Genomic DNA, 20119 nt, shown 5'->3' with positions numbered 1-20119 from the left:
ATGATGGTGTATCATGGTTTGTATCAAGATACCTAGCATAAGAAAAAACAAGAAAGTAAGAAAGAGGGTGACGGGGCTTTCCTTTCATTGCCTGGGTCAGATTACTGTCATCATCATCCTATTCCACCAATCAGTAGCCTCAATCTTACTGATTCTGAGATGACACTGTGATGGTTTTCTATGGCTATACGGAAATGGAGGCATAGGACATCAGAGGTGATGATTATATCAGTAATTCAGATAGTGTCCCCAAATGCGATCAAATAGTGTTATTTGTTCACATGTCACAAGAAAAAGCAACAATGCCTGCCATTCCATCCATGCATGTGGGTATTTTGACCACTCTCCAGAGTCTGAGGATGTAGATTTCGGCAGTAGAGAGTGCCATTGCCATTCATCGGCACCAGTTTGAAGTTGCCTAAGTCAAGGGCTAGTCAATGGTGGCTTGCATGACCTGCCAGATTTCCAACCAATAGGCAAAAGCTAGGGACAACCCTGTATACAGTAGATCACACTCCTGTGATTTGCACCTCCAGCAGAGGTTGTTTAGGGATAGTCTTGATCTTTATGACTTGGCTGTTGACCAGTACCATACGAGAAGTATCTTGAAATATGTGTATTTGAGGTGCGGTTATATCAGGTCCCTGCCACATGTGTTCAGTAGGAAGGCACATTCTTCCAGTGTTCAGGACAGGTGCAAGAATGTCTGTTGTGTGAGTCTACTTTCTTGCTTTCCTATTTTAAATGTAAGTTGGAGATCGGTCTGTCACAAAGGCAAAAGAACACCTCTGTGATTGTCCTATTTGTTACATGTGAGGGAATGGGGACTTGACTTCAATTGGTCGCTCTCCAAATCTACTCTTTAAGCAGTGAACTAGTTGCCTGTGTCACCAGCCCTGTGAGGAAGGGAAATAAACTTCCTGTCTAATGACCTCAAAGAATTTTGGGGTGTCACTTTGGAGCAAATTGTCTATTGTGTGTATACCTTTAAATGCCCAATCCGGCCACTAAAACATTCAAACCCAAGTCATCAATCCAGCCTTGGGCCTGAGCGGGACCTAGTTGTGGATGTGTTTGTTAACATTGTGTAGCTTGTGTGCCAGAGGAACTAATGGAGGAAGAGGTGGGTCGGACAGTTGTTCTCGTAATTTAGGTAATAAAGGCCAGGTAGGCTGGCCAGGTAGGCTCTTTGCATAATGGCTGATCTCTATGGTCCTGATCTTGACATTTAGGATGCATGTCCAGGAGTCTCAGCCCTCCCGAAGTAGTGGCTGCATGTAACTTGCATGGCTGGAATCCTGCTCTTCTTCCTGCCCACATGAATTTCGGAATCTTTTCAGATATAGATCTCAACACCTTGCTAGGGATAGGAAGTGGTAACATTCTTAGTGGATTACTGACAGAACATCTGAAACAAAAATATTGTGTGGACAAAATACTGTGTCAAAAATATCAAGGACCAAAATATTGAGAATGTAAATAGGTAAGTATAGATTTACTATTCTTAACTCCATGTCTACGTACTTTGAAACCTACCTAAAGAAACCTACCTTCACAATATTTTTGCCCTTAATATTCTTGACACAATATTTTGTACCACTATCTTTATATTTCCGATATTCTGTCTCAAAATAGGTAACTACATTTAGGGACAACCACCATTTTAATGACCTGTACTCTCCCCCGCAGAAATCCATGTATGTAGGACCATTGTGCGAAGTCATTATCGTCCTTGTTCATTAGGGGGTGTGCATTTCCCTTTATCGTGTTTTTCGATACCCTGTAAAAAAAGATGCCAAAATATTTAATCCATGACAACTGCCACTTGAATCCCAGACTTTCCTCAGTCATCCTACCAGATGCATTGGTAAGCGGTCATATCTCAGGTCATCTGCCAATTAATTTTATAACTTGACAATGAGGAGAAGTATCATGTTAGGTGCATAAGGTTAGGGAGGGATGTTTTTAAATCTCTGTAGGTTAGCAAGATCTCAATTGTATAGTACATCACTTTGGATTGGCCTGCAGATGGTGTTATCCCCTTGGCCTCTTGCAATTGTCCAATCACTGCTGTCAGAGGTTCCAGTACGAAGTTCCAATGAGAGTGAGAGGATATTGTGTGCACCCCTGTTCTCCTGAGTATGTGAAATGTGTCAGGCCTGAAGGCTTACACATCTATCAGTTTTGTTGGTGCATCATACATCAATTTGACTTCTGCAAGAACATTTGAGCCAATCCCTGGGCTTTGTAATCTGTGAAAAGGGAAACTCTTTTCAATGCATGAAGTAAGACCACTACTGCAACGTAAAGGTTACCCTTCAAGTCCTGCGGTTGGAGCCCTTGCATGTGCATCCAGGTACAAAGCCTAGATGAGTGTTGTGAATAAGAGCTTGGATAATTTCCTAATTCTCAACCTCTTCATCTAGGATCTTGACATCCGTGTTTATAGCGGGGATGAGTCGGTAATGATTAAAATGCTGTGCGTCTCTGACTGGTTTAAATAGAGACCGATGACTGATTTAATAAATTCTCTGCAGATCCCCCTTGTGGAATCTGCCTCACTGAATAGCTTACATAAAACAGGGAAGATGCTATAGATCGTTTCTGATAAAACCTTGTATACCAGAGCTTTACCATCAGAGAGTTCCAAAACCACTTTCTCAATCTCTTCAGTTGTGATTTTGCATTCTAGTAGCGCACTGCTTTCACCTGATAGTACAGGGAGGTGTACTCCCTCGAGGAATTTTCGTTGCCTGTGGCATGACTGGATAATCAGAGTGGTATAGTTCCTAGACGTAGGTAGTGAATGGATTCGTGATGCTAAATGGAAGTATTCACAACATGCTCCTATTAATCACGTATGCTGAGCATGGTGATTTGTGCTTCTCTCTCTTGGATATGGGCCACCGGAAGCTCACTCAGTTTGCTCCTTGCTTACGATTTCACCATTTTAGACACGCTAGAGCATATTCTGTCAGTGCAGTGAAAGTATATTGAGATCAATGTAATTGTTTGCAGACCTCTTAGTTCTGGTGTGGAGGTGATAATATCCTCCTGGGCACTATGATATTACAGAAGAAATTGCTTGTGTGGCCCCTTCTGTCATACTGATAGCACTGGAGAACACGTAGTGCAGCTCCCTCTTCAGAGTACATTCCCTCATTTGCATTTTGAGGGAAACAAGTTGCCTCTGTACCCGCGCCGTATTATGGAAAAGGGCGGATGGGCAAACAGGTCCTTAGGAGGCTCACTTATAGGGCCCAGAAAAAAGAAGGCACCCTCTCAGTCCGCCACCTGAAGCCAGCGCTCTGGAAGGGCAAAGGAGATCCCATGGACTTCCCAGAGATTACCAGCAGGCAGGTACAGCCACTTACTGCTCCTACCTGCAAAAAGGTCTCTCTCCCCTCTAAAAAGTGCAGGCAGCTGCTCACTGTTTCCCTGAATGTGCTGGCCCCAAGCGTTAGGATGTTGATGGGATCTTCTACTATTAATCACCCTTCTGGCCAGGTCTCCCCTCCGTTTTTGTGATTCTGTGTTAGAGAGTTGTGTTTCCCATATAAGTGCACTGTTCACTCTTCATATAACGTCCTTTACCATTCATTTATGGGGAAATCATGTTAAGTGGTCTAGGACTGTGCATCTCAACTGCAAGACTAAATGGACAGTCCCTGACCAGTACATTCACCGAAAGAGGATTTTAGTTGTGTATCAGGGACACCACAGAGCTGAGTATTGATGTATGTTGATAAAGAGAACAAGCATTGAGGAGAGAGAGGCCTGTTGCCAAATATTCTACAAACATGTAAGTGAAAGAGAAGCCTGGGCTCCTGTGATGTATCAAGAGTCAGAGGCACAAATAAACCTGACCGAGTAAGTACTTAACAGTGGAGTCTAATAATGGAGAATGCTGGTGGAAATGTTTAGGGAACTAGAGAATGCCGGAGGGTGGCCCAAATACTCATGCACTAGTAAAGTAGTTGGTGAAAGTAACTACTGAAAGTGATCCCCTTGTACAAAATACATTTAGTTTTTTATATAGTACTGCTACACTCAATGTTATTAGAATGCTTTACATGCACAACTGATACATAGTATACCAATTCTGTGAGAAAATGTCTTCCAAAACATATTGATGAGAAGTATGACAGTGCTCAATACCAGGAGACACGAGAGGTATCAAGGAGTCCAGCTGGATCCAGATGTCCCCTGCAGTACTACAGATCGCTGAACATTTGGCTCCATTTTCCCCTAGGGTACAGGGATGGTACGGACAGTGCAGGCAAGGGAGAGGCCAGCAGTGCCCCACTGTTAGAAATTGGGTTGTTGGTTGACTGGGATGTGAGCCCTGGTCAAGCAACAGGCACAATTCCTTGCAGTGGAAACCACAAAAAGTCACTACATTAACCTGTGCTTAACCCCAGGTAGCTTGACACAGAAAGAAGTCAGACTTAACCTAGAGTCAATGTGTTAAATATTCCTGCAGCGCACAAACAGATAAAGTGAAAGCACAACTTGAGAAAAATCCTAAACCAATTTAGAAAAAGAGTAAACGTTGATAAAGTATTTGACACCAAATTACCAAAATCCAATTAGTAGAACCGGAGTTATACAATCTAAAGGGGTTTAGTGAAAATAGTACCAAAAAGCACAAAGCGACAGCTATGGATAGCTTGTCACACCTTCCAATCAGTACAACTGGAGTTATGAATTCTTAAAGATTTTAGTGAAAATAGTGCCAAAAAGCACAAAGCACCAACTTTGGACATGTGGTCGACCTGGACCAGGTCAAAGTCACAAGTTCAGGATGACTGCAGTGGAGGGCAGGTCGGCTACAATCACCAGGTTAGGCCCACTTACCTTCTCAACTCCATGCCTAGGGTACTGTTCACTTGTGGAGGGGGCGCAGCGAGGAGCAGGGAGAACATCAGGTGAAGCTGCCGGCGTAGCGCAAAGACACTGAAGTCATCCCGGACGGGCGTCACTGGAGTTTTGCTTTTCACCTCTAGTGGTTGATGCTGTAGTGCAAAAGGGGGCTGCTGGAGCTTTGCGTAGAATCATGAGCAAAGTGGTGAGGTCTTGTGAGAATGGACCTGTTTGCAGTTGTGAAAAGCCCAAAAACATACATATGCAGCTCTCCGAGCTACACCAAGGGTCCAGGACCTGAGGGGCATCACTTAGGGAGTCAGGAACTTACTTCAACTGGGTCCAGGCATTAGTGCAGGATGTTGGGGAGCCTTTTATGTCTCAGATCAGAGGCCCTCAGACTAGCCATTGGAGTTACTCTGGTGTCTTGGGAGTAAGGGTGAAGTTGCAGGTCTAGTTCTATTCTCACTCAGGCAAGAGGGCAGCAGGTAAGCACAGCAGAGCAGCAGTTCCTTTAGAGCTGCAGTGCAGCAGACTGGTAGTCCTTTCAGCAGCACAACAGTCCTTCTTCTTGACAGAGAATCCACTGGTCCAGATGTGTACAAAAGGGCTGGCGTCTGAGATCCTACTTTTACACCCTGGGGCTCTGGTTCTGGAAGGTGTGAGAAGCTTCTACACAGTGGTTTTGAAACATGTGGGAATGTCTGCCTCCCCTGCCCTGGCTCCAAGCTGGCTTCAGTGACAATGTGGGGTTGTTAGGCTCTTTATGCGAAGGCAGAGCACAGGTTATCCAGTTGCAATTCTCCACCCCACCATCCGGCTAGCAGATGGTCCATTCAGGCACATCTAATTTCTATATTGTGTGACTGCCTGGGAGGAATTCAAAAAGCTAACAGTCAGTTACACCGAGTCATGTGACCCAAGGCAGGTTTCAGGCACAAATGGGCAGGAAAATGCCAAGTTTCTAAAAGTGTCAATTACAAAACTGTAAGGAAAAGTATGTCTTTACCATTAAAGAGGGGTTATCATTAAAAGTCCTGCAGAACCCTGCCCTATGGGCTATCTAGTGCGTACTTTAGAAGTGTTAATATGTAATAAAAGGAACAGCTAAGGCTTGTCAAGGGGGTTTGAATGCCAAGTTGGCATGGCAATTTAACATTGCCTTCAGGCTGTATTGGCAGACCTGGGACATGTTTTAAGGTGCTACTTAAGTGGGTAGCACAATGAGTGCCACATGCCCACTGGTAACATTTAATTTACAGACCATGGGTATATGGCATTTCACTCTATAGGCAATTTACAAGTAAATTAAATATGCCAATTGGGTAGAAGCCAACTTCACTGTGTTTTAGGGAGACTGCTTAAGCAAGTTAGAACTGGTCAGCAGTGGTAAAGTACACAGAGTTCTAAGGCCAACGAAAATTAATTCAGCAAAAAGTTGAGTGTTAAAGGCAAAACATTTGGGGGTGACCCTGCAGACAGGGTCAGATCCAACACCTGCTCTTGAGGTTTTTCCCTACGAAGTACTGCTGAGGTCACTCTCTACAAATACTCACCAGGTCTCGACTCTTTTAGACATAGGTCTGAGGCAAAATGTGCAATGGAGCCCCTCACTCAAAACCAATGACCTAGGACTTTGTAATGAGACTCCCAAACACATTGCACATCGTCTATCAAAGAGCTGACTGATGGTAGGTTATTTTATTCCCTACTAAATAGGAGCAGTTTCAAATTGTTGTTCAAGCATGAAACGCTCTCCAGCTCTGATAGTGCCTATAAATATTAAATTATTGTTTAAAACACATATGGGCACTGTATGGGCATACTCATACCAAGATCAATCCTTTTACTCACCATTGGCTGTTTCTTGCAAATTGCTGTTTTAAAATCAGGCCAGGAATCCACGAGAACCTCCATATGTAATGGATTTCCACGGTTTATGTAGAAAATTGAGCTATAGACCTGCCATTAAGAGGAAAGAGGTAAATAAAATAGGTTGCTTCTGGAGTTTGTCTCATAGACACTGGACGAAAAGAAAAATGAAACTCATGGTAAAATGCACATACAGTAACATTTCAGAAAATAGTTTTACACTTAAGTCTGCGCTGGGAGCAAAGTGGGACGTTGCATTGTATCATGACAATGTGCTGTTCACACAGTGCAGCTGTGAACTTGTACCTGCACATGAAACGGTGCTTCAGAGAATGACAGACCGGCTTTTTGAAACTGCCGGTCTACTGTTCACTGCGCAGGTAAAATGTAGCCTGTATTTGTAGGGTGACAGAAATTGCCCTGCAGACGTCTTTGGTGAGTTACTGCACTTTTCATCAGAAAGATGCCTGAGGTGCCCCTGGGACCCACTTTTCCCCATTCACATGGACACCCATAGGGGGCACATTAACTGGGTGCCTCCTGGTAGCTCCTTTGCCTGTCTATATAGCACAGGTGTGGAGCTAAAATATTCCCTCATTTACATCAAGCCATGCCCCTATGCAAATGAGGGAACATCCCTTCAACTTGAGTCACTACACATCTAACAATGGCATGATCTCCATTGCAGAAAGCGCTGCACAAGCATCTGAAGCCTCTTCCCTAATACCAAAGTGTCCCTGCGTGCAGAAAGCTGGTGCACATGTCCATTGCATGCTGGGTCCCTCATTGTAAAATAGCCCCAGAGATCATATTATGGATAAGGGGAGTTATCCCACTCTACTCCATGATGTAGTGCTCACTTAATTACTACACACTTTAAATACTAAAGTCTGTGTACCAGGCACAGGTTGGGACAGTATGCAGTATCAAAAGAAATTAACTTTTCCCAGTGCAGATGTGAACCCAAACCTTCATTGGAAACAGCGCATTAGTGAAAGATGAATTGGCTGTTTCAATCCACTGGCTCTCATTTTACTGTGTAGGCGACAACTCAGCTCTCAGTTGAAAGAGGGGTAGAGATTCCCTGAAATCAGGTGCAGTGATTTACTGCACCCTTCTTCAGGGGGATGTCTATGGGTCAATCATCCTTTTTAAGGGGCACGCTTGGTTGGCTCTCTGATGACTGTAGACTGCCTCATTGTAGCACACTGGTAGAGGGCCACCTGACAGATCTTTTTTCTTCTGCAACCATGCCTGTAATACTCAGGGGCAAAGTGTGTCCTCTTCTGCATGGGGCGACACTGCAGCCCTTACTATGATACCAAAGTGCCAAAGGGGTGCAGAAGGCAGGCTCTTTCTGTTATACAGATCATGCCTCTGCTACATATGTGCCAGTGCTAACTCAAGTTCATGCTTCCTCCTGTGCATGGAGTGTGTCCTTTGTGTCTGTACCATGTTATAGATGCAGGTGTAGAGGCTGAGGAGCCCAGACTATTTGCCATTTTTAGGTGGCAAACAGTCAGTGAAGGGGGCACCCTTCTAATTGGATAAGTGCTATCCCTTGGACCTTTCCAGGAATGCATCAAGTCCCGCAAGTTCAATTCACTATCATAAATTATATCTTCATAGTAGATAAGCATGGTTGTCTTCTGTAAATGTTTATGCAAATGAAGTTTATCTAAGAATCACTTTGTATTTCTATACAAAAAAGAAAGGATACGTAGGAGGCATAGAAATCTGGGAAAACCTACTGCAGTGTCTGCAATGTGTCAACAAACATCGAAAAGGAATATAGGATGGACTATTTTTCACTTGCTATTTCTATCTGTATATTCCTCTAAATTACAATTTTTCTTCATTCTCTATGAAACATTATATCTCAATCTTTTTATCCATAAATCCTTATGGGTGGTCATGTGGAGAAGCTAGGCATAACCTTTGGCACCTCTGGCACTGCCCTTTTCATCATACATCTCAGTGTTTGTGAAGAGAGTGGCTGGAAGAAAAAGTAAAACAAGCTGTATTTACTTTCTTTCATTTCTACTTCCTGCTCTTTCTACCAACCATCAGCAGCTAAACTAAGGCACTTTGATGGGTCAGGAATGGGAAATGAGATCGTCAAGCTATCAACCTTATCCTCACATCAAGGGTCAAAAGATCTTGGAAGTAACTCCTCCCAACTCACTACATTTGAGTGTATTGACATCGACGCCTCCACCAGTGGCGGTTTCTGCACGAGGGCGTCGGGGCTCCACCCTCGTAAACATACCAAAAAAAAAAAAGGTGAAAACAAACTCCCCTAACTCCCTCCCTAAAACAAATGCACACACCTCTTTCTTGCTTGGGGCTGGGGCCTGGCTCGGGGCTGCTGGGTCACGTGAGATTAGACTGGCAGGATCAGGCCCTCCCCTGACTGAGTCTATGTTTGCCGGGCTGAAAAGCTCACAGCCTGAGGCCTGTGAGGTCATCAGCTCGGCAAAGACATAGCTCAGAGGACCAATCTCCACCCCTTAATGATGTGTGGATAAACTTAGCCCTGGGTGCTTCAGGTTGAAGCCCTGTAGCGCTAGGGGCTTCACGTCAGTCAGGGTAGTGGAGGATGGTCACCCCACACTTTCCCAATTCGTCACAGAGGGTGGGTCTAGCCCTGTGACAAGTTGGGAAATGGTGGGCGGGGCTTCAGGCAGGAAGGCAGCAACTCCAGCAAGCTCAAAATCGAGTCTGCCCACTGCGCAGTTTATGCATTGTCAGCAAACGCGAGGTGTTTGCTTCCCGCGCCTCCTGCTCCTGAGCAGCCCGCACCAGCAGCAGCACGGCTTCCAGGCGCCTCGTGGCCGTGCTCCGGCACCGCTGCCGCCCTCGCCTTTCTGCTCCTCTTGCCCTTAGAGGACCAGGCGGATGAGGATGGCACCTGCCTGCCCCCTGGCCTTCCGCGACTCCTTCTGTGGGTAGCCGGGACCCAGAGGAGCCCCTGGGGGCAGAAGAAGACGCTGCGTCGCCGCAAAAGACAGGTCTGTCTCCGTCTTCAGTAGGTGAGTGACTCACCCATCATTTGACTTTTCTCATACTGTATGAGGGAAGAATTTTGATGAACTGATAAAAGTACTGATTTCGTCAAAAAGCAGGGTTTCTAATGTGGGTGTGATCTCGTGGCACGGTTACACCTTTCACTGGCAGTGAGCCCGAGGTCTCCGCAGCTGGCAGACAATCAGGGTCGGTATTGGCAGCATGGATTCTGCAGCTGTGGCATTCCCCACCCCCCACCGCCCACCACCAGCAGCGACCAAAATATTTTCCCTGATGAACACAAGCACCCTTGCGCTTTGGCCCGCTTACTAGACTTTAGATATGAAGATGGGCGTGCGGCGTGCGCCCACACTTCTTTAAACATTTCAAAACAACGTCTATAAAAGCCAAAATCATTCATTTTGTATAATTAAAACTTTTGTCGACAAATACTACAGCAGTCAGTTCACGCCTGCTGCCTCGGCCAGTGTTCTTCACTCACTACTTTGCGACGATCATGCCCGGAGTTTTTCTATTCCATAACAAGAGCAATAAAAGGAATGCTGCGCAGCAGCCACAAGTGGTTTCCAAATTGTAAATACTATTCTTGTTTCACACATTCGTGTGCAGGGATTTAAAAGTCACTGACACCATTTTCTGTAACGTGTGTGTAAGTTGTCTCTCTCTCTCTGTTCGCCTGTTTGTCACCCCGCTGGCTCTTTCTCTCTCTCACTCTGTCTCCGCCCTTTCTCTTCCTCTGTCTCTCTCTCTCTTCCTCTCTCTCTCTGCCTCTCCCTCTTCTGTGTCTCTCACTCACTCTCTGTCGCCGCCCTTTCTCTTCCTCTGTCTCTCTCTCTTCCTCTCTCTCTCTCTGCCTCTCCCTCTTCTGTGTCTCTCACTCACTCTCTGTCTCCGCCCTTTCTCGTCCTCCGTCTCTCTCTCTCTGCCTCTCCCTCTCTCACTCTGTTTGTCTCTCTCACTCAATCTCTGTATGTCTCTCATTTCTCTCAGCCCTTTCTCTCCTCCTCTATTTAACTCTCTGTATTTCACCTCTTTAAGCCCTTTCTCGCTCTCTCTTTCTCTCCCGTCTGCCCCCATCTATCTCTCCGTTCCCCTCTTTGTCACCCTGCTCATTCTTCACCTCTCTCTGTCTCTCCTTTCTTTCTCTCCTTCCTCCGCACTTCTGTCTCTCACTCTCTCTCTCTCTCCTACATTCTCTCTCTCTCACCCTGTCGCTTTGTTTTGCGCTCTCTTTGCCTCTTGTTTCCTGGGTCATACATTGTCACACCAAATTCACACTCTAATAACCACAAATCACCCGCTGTCTGTGTGCATTTACGGCTGCCACTGGAAAAGACATGGACATGGAGCTAAAGAGTAGATAGAACAAATCAGGAATTAATTCCTCAGAAAAAAATAGTACCAGCAAAACAAAAGAGTATATACAAAATACAAAAGCACATTATTATATTAGTAGCATAACTGAAGCACTCGTCCACTAGAAAAGTGTTCCAACAGAAGCAATGTCGTTTTCCACTTGGTTGGTGGGAGGGGATAGCTGGGAGGTGAGGGTGGGCTGAGAGTAGGGGGGATGGAAGCCATGGCGAACAACGCAGCTGTTTCCAAGATAGATGACACACACCTAGGTCACAAAGAAAAAACATCCGAAAAGGATAACGGAATTGGTGCAACAAGAATGAATATACAAAAAATCACCACTCAACCATACAGGTGCAGCGCCTAAGATCACAGAGCTGAGAGCTAGGCACTATATATGTAAGAAAAGAGGCAGAGATTTTTGCACCGAACCATGGATGGGAGGAGGGTGGGCAGAGAAGCCAAGGAGGCCGCTGCGAGCCGCAGTTACTAGTGCAGTCACGTTTTTTCTATTAAGGTTTTCTCTTTAAACGACTTCAGCCCTCTTCCTGTTCAATCCAGCCTTTAATCAGACTTGCCAGTACAGGAATTGTTTCGCTTTGCATTCGCTGCATATAATGGTCGGGCGCACAGACTTTCAGAAATTCTGCTTTTTGAGCAGGGCGATTAATTATCTGGCCTTGTTCCATGATCCCCCGTTTTTTGGTGGCCAAACAGCAATCCGTTTTTAGGACTTAATTTGCCTTTCATTTTTCACGTGCTCTACTGCTCTTTTTCGCTTCCTTCTTGGCCTAGCCCAGGGCCCTTTTGAGAGGTTTGCAATCGTGTAATCTCCCTGTGCATAAAAAGAAAATTACTGGAATGTGACCTTGTTGGTGTAATCTGGCGCTCATGTAAAGCGCTCTAATGCTGTCGGCCCTATCTCGCGCAGCCGTATATAAAACTGCAAAAATGTCATGCAAAAACGGTAAAATGTGGCATGTACTTATAATGTTACAGGAACAATCTGTCAAATAAAACATCAGTGAGGAAGGAATAGGGAGATGCATACATGTCAAATTAAGCCAAAATTAAGATTTGCCTGGCTATTAGTATGTTGAGTTGAGGAAAGAAATCATACCTCCTAAATCAGAAGTACCTGTCAGTGTCACTGGATTAAAATTAACAAAGGTAAATGTGGTGGTCTAGTGGCTGACTTGTCGACTTTTGAGTCAGAAGAATCTCACTTCTAAAGGTATATCAATAAAGAAATCTGTGAGGTACTAGAATTGTTATCTCACACTCTGTGATGAAGTTGTATGGTAATATTAAATAAGCAGCTACCTATGTTATTATCACATGAAATCCCTTTATTGATGTCATAACTACACTTTCCCAATTGCTTTTTATTAACCTCCTGGCTTTCTCAAATTGGATTGAAAATGCACCATTTGCCCACTCTTTTTTCAAATTTTCTTGGTGGAGAACCCCCCTCGAAGCCCCTTTATGTTAGTCAGGCTGGCTCGCTACGCTCGCTCGTCACAGTGCACTCACCAGCAACTTTTACGCCCCACCACTTTTAAATGTCACCAGCCGCCACTGGCCTACACTCTTGCCTGTGTTACTTCTTCCAGCCTTGCCATTTCCTTCTCCTGAGTCTCTTGCAGCTTCTCTGTACCACGTTTTCAACTTGCTGGATTTCTCTTAGAGACAACTTCTAATTTCACCTGATATCATTTCCCTTTTCACCACCTTGGCCTAGATCATTGCATTCCTCCTGCAATCTTCTTTATGGTCTCCTTGAAGTCTACTAGCTCCTATCTGGTAAGTGATGGTTAAATGGTTAGGCTGAGATATAAAATGACTCCTTTCTTGTCTTACCCTCATAGACTCAGGGACACTTTGGGCGAGAAGCCTCTCTAGCTTCTTTCGATCCTCAGAGCTCTCTAAGGCCAGCATCATGAAACAGGAACCGATGCAGCAGAATGAAGGTAAATATGAAAGATTCAGACCAGTTTTACCCTAAGTTAAATACAATAAATGGGCTTCCATAACATTTTTCCAAAGGTAGATAGCTTCTTTTTATGGGGACCACTGTGCTTTAATCCATCTTGACAGGTAATTTTTGGATGGTTTCACAATTGAGAAAAAGCATGGTTATGTCACCATATTTAGAGTGAGAGGCTGGGGATAAACGTTTTATATTTGGCTCACAGTGGATTTAGGCAGGACATTCTTTAGCTTAAAAGAGAGGAGAATATAAGAATATCTCACTATACTTTGAAAATTAGTTTTGCATCCAAGCAGTCTCTCTATTTTGGCAGGGCATAGAGAAGAGCAGCTTCTCCTTGTTACAAATTCGGGGCCTGATTTACGAAAAGTTTGCACTGCCTTTGCGTCAATTGTTTATGTTAAAGCAGTGCAAATGTACAAAATATAATTGTATTTTGTAAGTTTGCACCACGTTTGCATAAAAAATGACGCAAAGGCTGCACTAACTTTTCATAAATCAGGCCCTTGGTGTCTTTGTGTCATCTTGGAATAGCCTAGGCTAGACTTCAGCTATGTTGTGCATCTTGAAACAGTGTAGATAGCACTCGCTGTCTGGCCAGAGCATGATCTGGAATGTATTTCCTAATCATAAAAAAATAGTAATTAACAGTTTCAGTCACTTCCTCATCATATTACCTCTTTTCTGAGACTTTTTCCATAGCATAGAAATTGCTCATGGTGGTAGCCTTCTGAACCAAACATGCTTGGCAGGAGGGAATTGGTTTATGTAGTTTAAGTAATCCTACACTCTACACAGGTACAGCTGTACATTTTGTTTAAAGGCTAGATCGACGGTCCATCAAGCAAAATTGTAGATTAGGGAGCCATGCATTAATATACATTTCAACTCAAGTGATCAACGTTTGCCATTAACCAGCTGAATATGCAGATAGGACAGGATGCCTTGTTAGATGGTAGTGGTTTGTTCTATCATATTGCAGACCTATAATTCAGTATCCTGCCTCTCTGATGTTTCACATGTTTGTTGGAGCCATCCCTTCCATCGCCTTGGCCTTTTGAGCACCAAGACATTTTGCAAAGGTTCTCCAACATGAACTCTTTTCAAAGTAAAAGGAGATACAAATGTGTCTGTTGATTGATCCAGGGAGGAATCGTGAATGTAAAGGTGGAGATTCAAGTCAGAAAAGGGAACTACTCTCCACAAGAGTATCCGGGAGAGAGTAAGGGTTTTGATATTTTTATTTTTCTCTCTTGTCATTCTCTCTTGTATGGATTTATAAGGGGCAGAACTGGTTTATCAATGATGGTGATCCCTAATCTAACTCCATTCCTCCTTCTCATACTTTTTCAGAAGTGTGGTGGGTTTTCTGCATTGGAAATGTGTGTTGAGGAAAAAGCATGTGCCACATTCTCCCCTGTCTCTGCTAGTTGGCCTGATTTAGGTCTTGAATGTCTTTCTGCCAAGCTGCGTCAGCGGTGGACCCAAAAAAAACATCAAATCGACAGTGTTCCGCGTGCCATATTTAAAAGTATTGCGGCTGAGCTGAAGACCGCCATGACAGAGTATACTCCTTTGTGCCAGCTGCATCCTGGAGCCGAAGCGGCAGACTCCAATGCTGATGAATATGTTACAGTCACCATCTTGACGGTGGGATCTCGCAGAGCGTATTTAGATAATACAGCCGTGCTGGCGGTGTATCAGCGGTGGGTCCATGACAGCGGGAGTCCATAATGGAACCCATTCAGTATAGTATTATGTCTGTAGCCAATATTTGGAAGCTAGCGGTGTTCACAATTGTCCAACCTGTTGTATATTGGAAAATTGTGAACACCTGCAAAACACATTATAAAACACACTCCATTTCAGGGGATGAGCCTTTGCCATCACACTGCAGGAGACCATCTGGATGCAGGGATTGCCACACTGGAGCCAGGTTTTTTTCTCTGTGTCTGTGTTTTCTGTTAATATTGTTTTGTGGATTATCCTTCATCTATTTGGACACTAGTTTTTTCACAAGTATTCACTATGGCAGGGAGGAGAAAGCCACATTTCACAGAGGGGGAGTTGTCTGTCATGGTAGGTAAAATCATTAATTAAAGTAGAGCCACAATTGTTTGGAGCACAAGTACAAAATACAACCATATCTCAGAAAACGCAAATGTGGTACAGAATAGTGGACAGAGTGAATGCTCTATCTAACAACCTGTGCACACAGGAGGAGATTAGGAAAAGATGAAACAACCTGCAGGGGAGAGTATGTTTCCTGGCCTCCAAGCATCACCTGGAGGCCTAGAGGACTGGCGGTGGTGCTCTCCCCCCCCATTACAACTGTTTCCCTGGGAAGAGAAGGTCTTGCAGATACAACATCCTGAAGGCCTGACTGGAGTCCCTGGTGAAGTGGAAAGTTTTACGTTGCACTTAGCAACATCTTAGCATTGACAGAGGGAGTCACGCCCTTGGGTCACACATTTAGAATGGTCCAACATCCTTATCAAAACTAATATTCCTAAACTTGACTCCACAAAATAATTTGTGTTAGACCAATTACTAACATCAGGGTTGCATCTCTCTTCTAAAATATTTTTAGTCAGATTGTGTGGTGTTCCCCATGGATCATTCCTTGCATTTGCCTAGTCCCTTGTACTCTATCATTGTATGTTGTTTTTCTTCAAAAAAGAGGTCCAAAACTATTCTTTTCCACATGAAGTTGTACTGCTTGTAAGTGGTATTTTCACCTATTTAGATTATACCTGTATGTGTGTACGTGTTGTAAATGTGTTTCATCTCCTCCCACATTATTGACAAAAATATGTGTAACTAACTTTTTAACAACTATCTATGTTGTCAATAGATGACTACAATTACCATGAGGCCCTGTTTTTGTATCTGCAAAACAATAGTGCAATGTGATGTAGCTCTACATTCCTTTACTTCCATATGTGCACACATCTCAAAACCTTGTGCATTTGACAGTCACCATGTCATGCTATGGGTGAAAATGTCAGTTGTTGTGTACCTCAAGCATGTTGACACCATTTTGTAGCTACATTGAATTGATGTAAATGCTCACATAATTAATCCAAGATTTCCTACCATGTGATGTGGCATGTTGAATAGAAGTAATATCCACACACCATTTACTTTGCACTGTCCATATAATGACCAATGTCAGTTTTACTAGAAAGTTGAGCCACAGTTTGTCTACTGTTTTGTAGCATGCTGGGCCGTGGAATGGTCCAGTACTCTACTCTACTCACCACTGTGTTGGGTCGAATGTCTTGTACATCTAATGTACACTTATTGAAATAGCATGTTGTATTCAAGGAAATCTCTAGAACATCATCACCAAAGTTTGCATCTGGGTAAATCAGCCTGCATGTGTAAAGCAATGAGGATCGCACAAACACATAATCATTCTATCATAATTTTACTTTTTTTAGGTTGCCCTATTTGTGGCTAAAGACACATATGAGGTACAAACCAGAATATACCACCCTCTGCCACTCAAGACACCTCCATGCAAGACCAAGATCAAGCTTTCAGTGAGGACTCCACTCCTGCAGGTCTGGATGATTGGGTGCAGCCTGATCCATTTGGTCTGTCTGGCCAGACAGCTCCATTGAGTCGCACACCTCCCACCCCAGCTGCAACAACACCTCAGCAAATGGATACCTCCACTTCCTGTGTCCAAAGGAACATCACCCCAATCTTGTGCCCCCCAGTCCTGGCTGCTGTTGAGACAATACCAACATGGTCTCCAGTTGTGCCGGGACGCAGTGGGATGGGGCACACTGCCTCCAGGGCACAGGGTAGTGGGGGTAGGTGTCGTGGGGAGAAATCAGAGGGCCAGGAAAGTGAGGCCACTGGTGTATCAGCCAGACCACCATAGACTGAGTCTTGGGAGCAGTACAAGAGTCCAAAGACGTGATGGGCCATGTCGTAACTGATCAAGGAGGTGCAGAGGGTGCTCATGTTGGAAATACATAATCACAATGACAAAATGAGCTCCCTCTCTGGGGTGCTTTTTGAAATCTACCATCATATGTACTTGGCTTTTCTCATACCATCTGCCCCTGTCCGTGGTCCTTCTACATCTGAACCAACTACACCACAGCAAGCCACAGACAGGAAGACCCTGCCACAGGAGAAACCTGCCCCACCCACCCCAGTCCCTGCACCTGTTCTCCCCTCTTCCCCAGTGGGGACGGTCATCCAGGTAACCAAGAGAGTATGGCAAGACCCCACCACCACCTCCAAGAAATGTATATCCTAATTTCCTCCACTGTGTGTTTAGCATTCACTCTGTGTACTATTTCAGAGACAAACTGACCTTTTTTGAGAGCAGTTGTATTTTGTATATTGGACTCCAAACTGTTTTTGATGCTACTTCTATACTTTCACCCACCATGATAGACTTTTATTTTTAGTCCATTTGTCTCTTTATTTGAAACACCTTTCTGTTCCTTTGTGGCACGCAAATAAATAATTTGGACACAAGTTACAAAACCATTTTTGCATTTATTGTGGCATTTCAATTTTCATGTCTGTCTTCCACCATCATTTTGTCAAATCTTTTGAACGATTATTTGCAAAGGAAAATTAGAAATGACAAAGAGGTAATGTGTTCCCCATTTCATTCAAACAAAACAAATTGAAATCCCAATGTGTTGGTAACATACTTAAGTAGGTAACAAGTCTTAGACAAAATCAGTGATGAGTTTCACAAACTTTGCAAAACTCCAATAGTCTGTGCCATTCAAGGGTGGATGCTCCATGGCCTTAACACCATGAAAGAAAGGGAATATTGTGTGGGATCAAATAAAATGGGCAAACTATCATTGATGAATAACCTCAGTTGGAGCCATACATCCTGCCCTCACAACAGGAATCCTACATCAATAACACCAATAGTCTACATCATGGCAGTAACACAACTTTAGGCCACATTACCATTACAGGACACTGTGGTAGTATCTGGTGCAATGACACAACCACCATTCAGTAGTGTGTTAAACATTTTTTTATCAACTATAAGGAGGCACATAAACAGCTACCTTCGGTGAACACAAATTGAAGATGTTGCCAATGTGAAGGAAGAACAGTATGCTATGGCTAGACATACACATGTGGTTTGAGCAAGTTGAGTGGCACATACTGACTTGATGGCAATACAACACAGATTGGTAGTGGCAGTTAGCACATTGACTCGGCACTGCTCATATGATGGCTACAGCTACATACACCACAAAGTTGTGTGTTCTGCTGTATATCACACACCCAGGCCTTGGAATGGTCAAATAGACATGTCTCCTCTCCTTTGTGTTGACTTAACTGTTTCTAAGATGTCATGTTCATTCCCTCATCTAAAGTGCAACTGAGGACCACATCTAATGAGCTGCTTGAGTCTAATAGTTTCTGCAAGCTTCACACATCATGTCAACAACTTCAATACCATGGTAACAGAGCACAATCAGCAAACCTACCACTTAAGAGTGTCCAAGGTCTCTACTTACAGTCAAACAAAACCTTTGGATGTAGATTCCACACGTCAGCCAATAACGTTGTATTATATTTCTTAACAGGTCGAACTAGCACAGCACCTGGACAGCCATCACCCACCGACCAGCCTCCCAATCCACCTCTGGATGAAGCCCTCAGTGATGATGACACTCCTGGGCATGTGGATGTGGATGACGCTCCTTGCCCATCTGGGCAGCCGGGTAAGATGGCAACAGGGGGCCACACTGTGCCACAACAACACCTCCCACCCAAGTTGCTTCAACATCACAGACAACAACGTGCCCGCAACCTGTTTATCTAGCACCGTTGCTAACATCTTGTGCTCCCAGTCCTGGATCCTGAGGTGCAAATCAACAATCCTGACACTGAGGGTCCAGGAACCAATTGGAGAGGACACAGGCTCGTGGGGGTAGGGTCTGTGGGACGGATGCTGTGAGCAGGCAGAGTGAGGCCACTCACAACCAGCCAAGTCTTGGGGATCTATCATGAGTCCCAAAGCGTGATGGGCCAGGTTCTAACCAAACACTCTAACAGGAACATCCATACAACTCTGAGCAGGACTTTTCCACCAACATCTACCCCTTCCTGTGGGCCAACTACATCAATTCCAAGTACATCTGTAGCAGAGACAGGAAGGGAGACCCTGCCAGAGGGCTAACCACCCTCAGAGACCCCTGGCTATGCATCAGCTGAATCCACCACCCCCATTCTCGCAAGCTGGGACGTCCATGTAAAAATCAAGGAGGTGCGGATGGCAAGACACTCACCACTGCCAGCAAGAAACCTCATACTTAATATCCTCCTTTGTGTGTCTCACATTCACTCTGTGGACTGATCCTGAACCCCATTCCATTTCCAATGGGAGGAGTTTTCTGGACTTTGGATATCTGATGGTGTGGCTTCTACTCCTATGAGTTCATGCACCATGTTAGACCCCTTCACTTTTCAGTATATTACTTTTTGCCACAAGATTGTTTTCAGCTTTAGCACTGTAATAAATTCACAAGTCACAAACTCATTGTCTGCTGTCCTAAATTTCATATTTAGCAATGTATATATGTAAGAATATGTGAACCATGCAATGAAAAAAGTTACTTGTGGAAGCAGGGATATGTTGCATGTACACAGTGTTCATCTGAGGATTACAACCATTCTATAGTTCAGCTCATAAGCTGTCACTGTGTCTGAAACATAGCAAATTATACATGATTAAATAACGAATAAATCATACTGGGTAAATGATTAAATATTCAGGTACAGACCTCCAGACAAGCCTGAAATTGGTTGATGTCATTAGCTGGAGCCATATCGCCTACCTCACAAAAGGAATCCAACGTCATGTAATGCAAGACTCAGACATTGGCAGCTCAACAGTTTCTGATCACAGGGTCATTACAATCCATTGCCTCTGCATCTGGTGGTATGACACAAACAAATGGCAGTGATGTGCCACAGGCACCTTAGCCTACAATGATGAAATACATCAAC

General features: G+C 44.2%; 1 long non-coding RNA gene across 1 annotated transcript; it reads left to right on the top strand.

Moving 5' to 3' along the window:
* Positions 1–9421: 9421 nt before the first annotated feature.
* LOC138287430 (uncharacterized) lies at positions 9422–18684 on the top strand. The gene is made up of 3 exons (XR_011202214.1): positions 9422–9767; positions 12987–13088; positions 16552–18684. It is a non-coding gene; the product is annotated as an uncharacterized lncRNA (long non-coding RNA).
* The last annotated feature ends 1435 nt before the right edge of the window (positions 18685–20119 follow it).

This window comes from Pleurodeles waltl, chromosome 4_1 (genome assembly GCF_031143425.1).
Source record: "Pleurodeles waltl isolate 20211129_DDA chromosome 4_1, aPleWal1.hap1.20221129, whole genome shotgun sequence".
Taxonomy (NCBI): domain Eukaryota; kingdom Metazoa; phylum Chordata; class Amphibia; order Caudata; family Salamandridae; genus Pleurodeles; species Pleurodeles waltl.
Note: the sequence above shows the minus strand (reverse complement) of the source record. Positions and strands in the feature narration are given on the sequence as shown.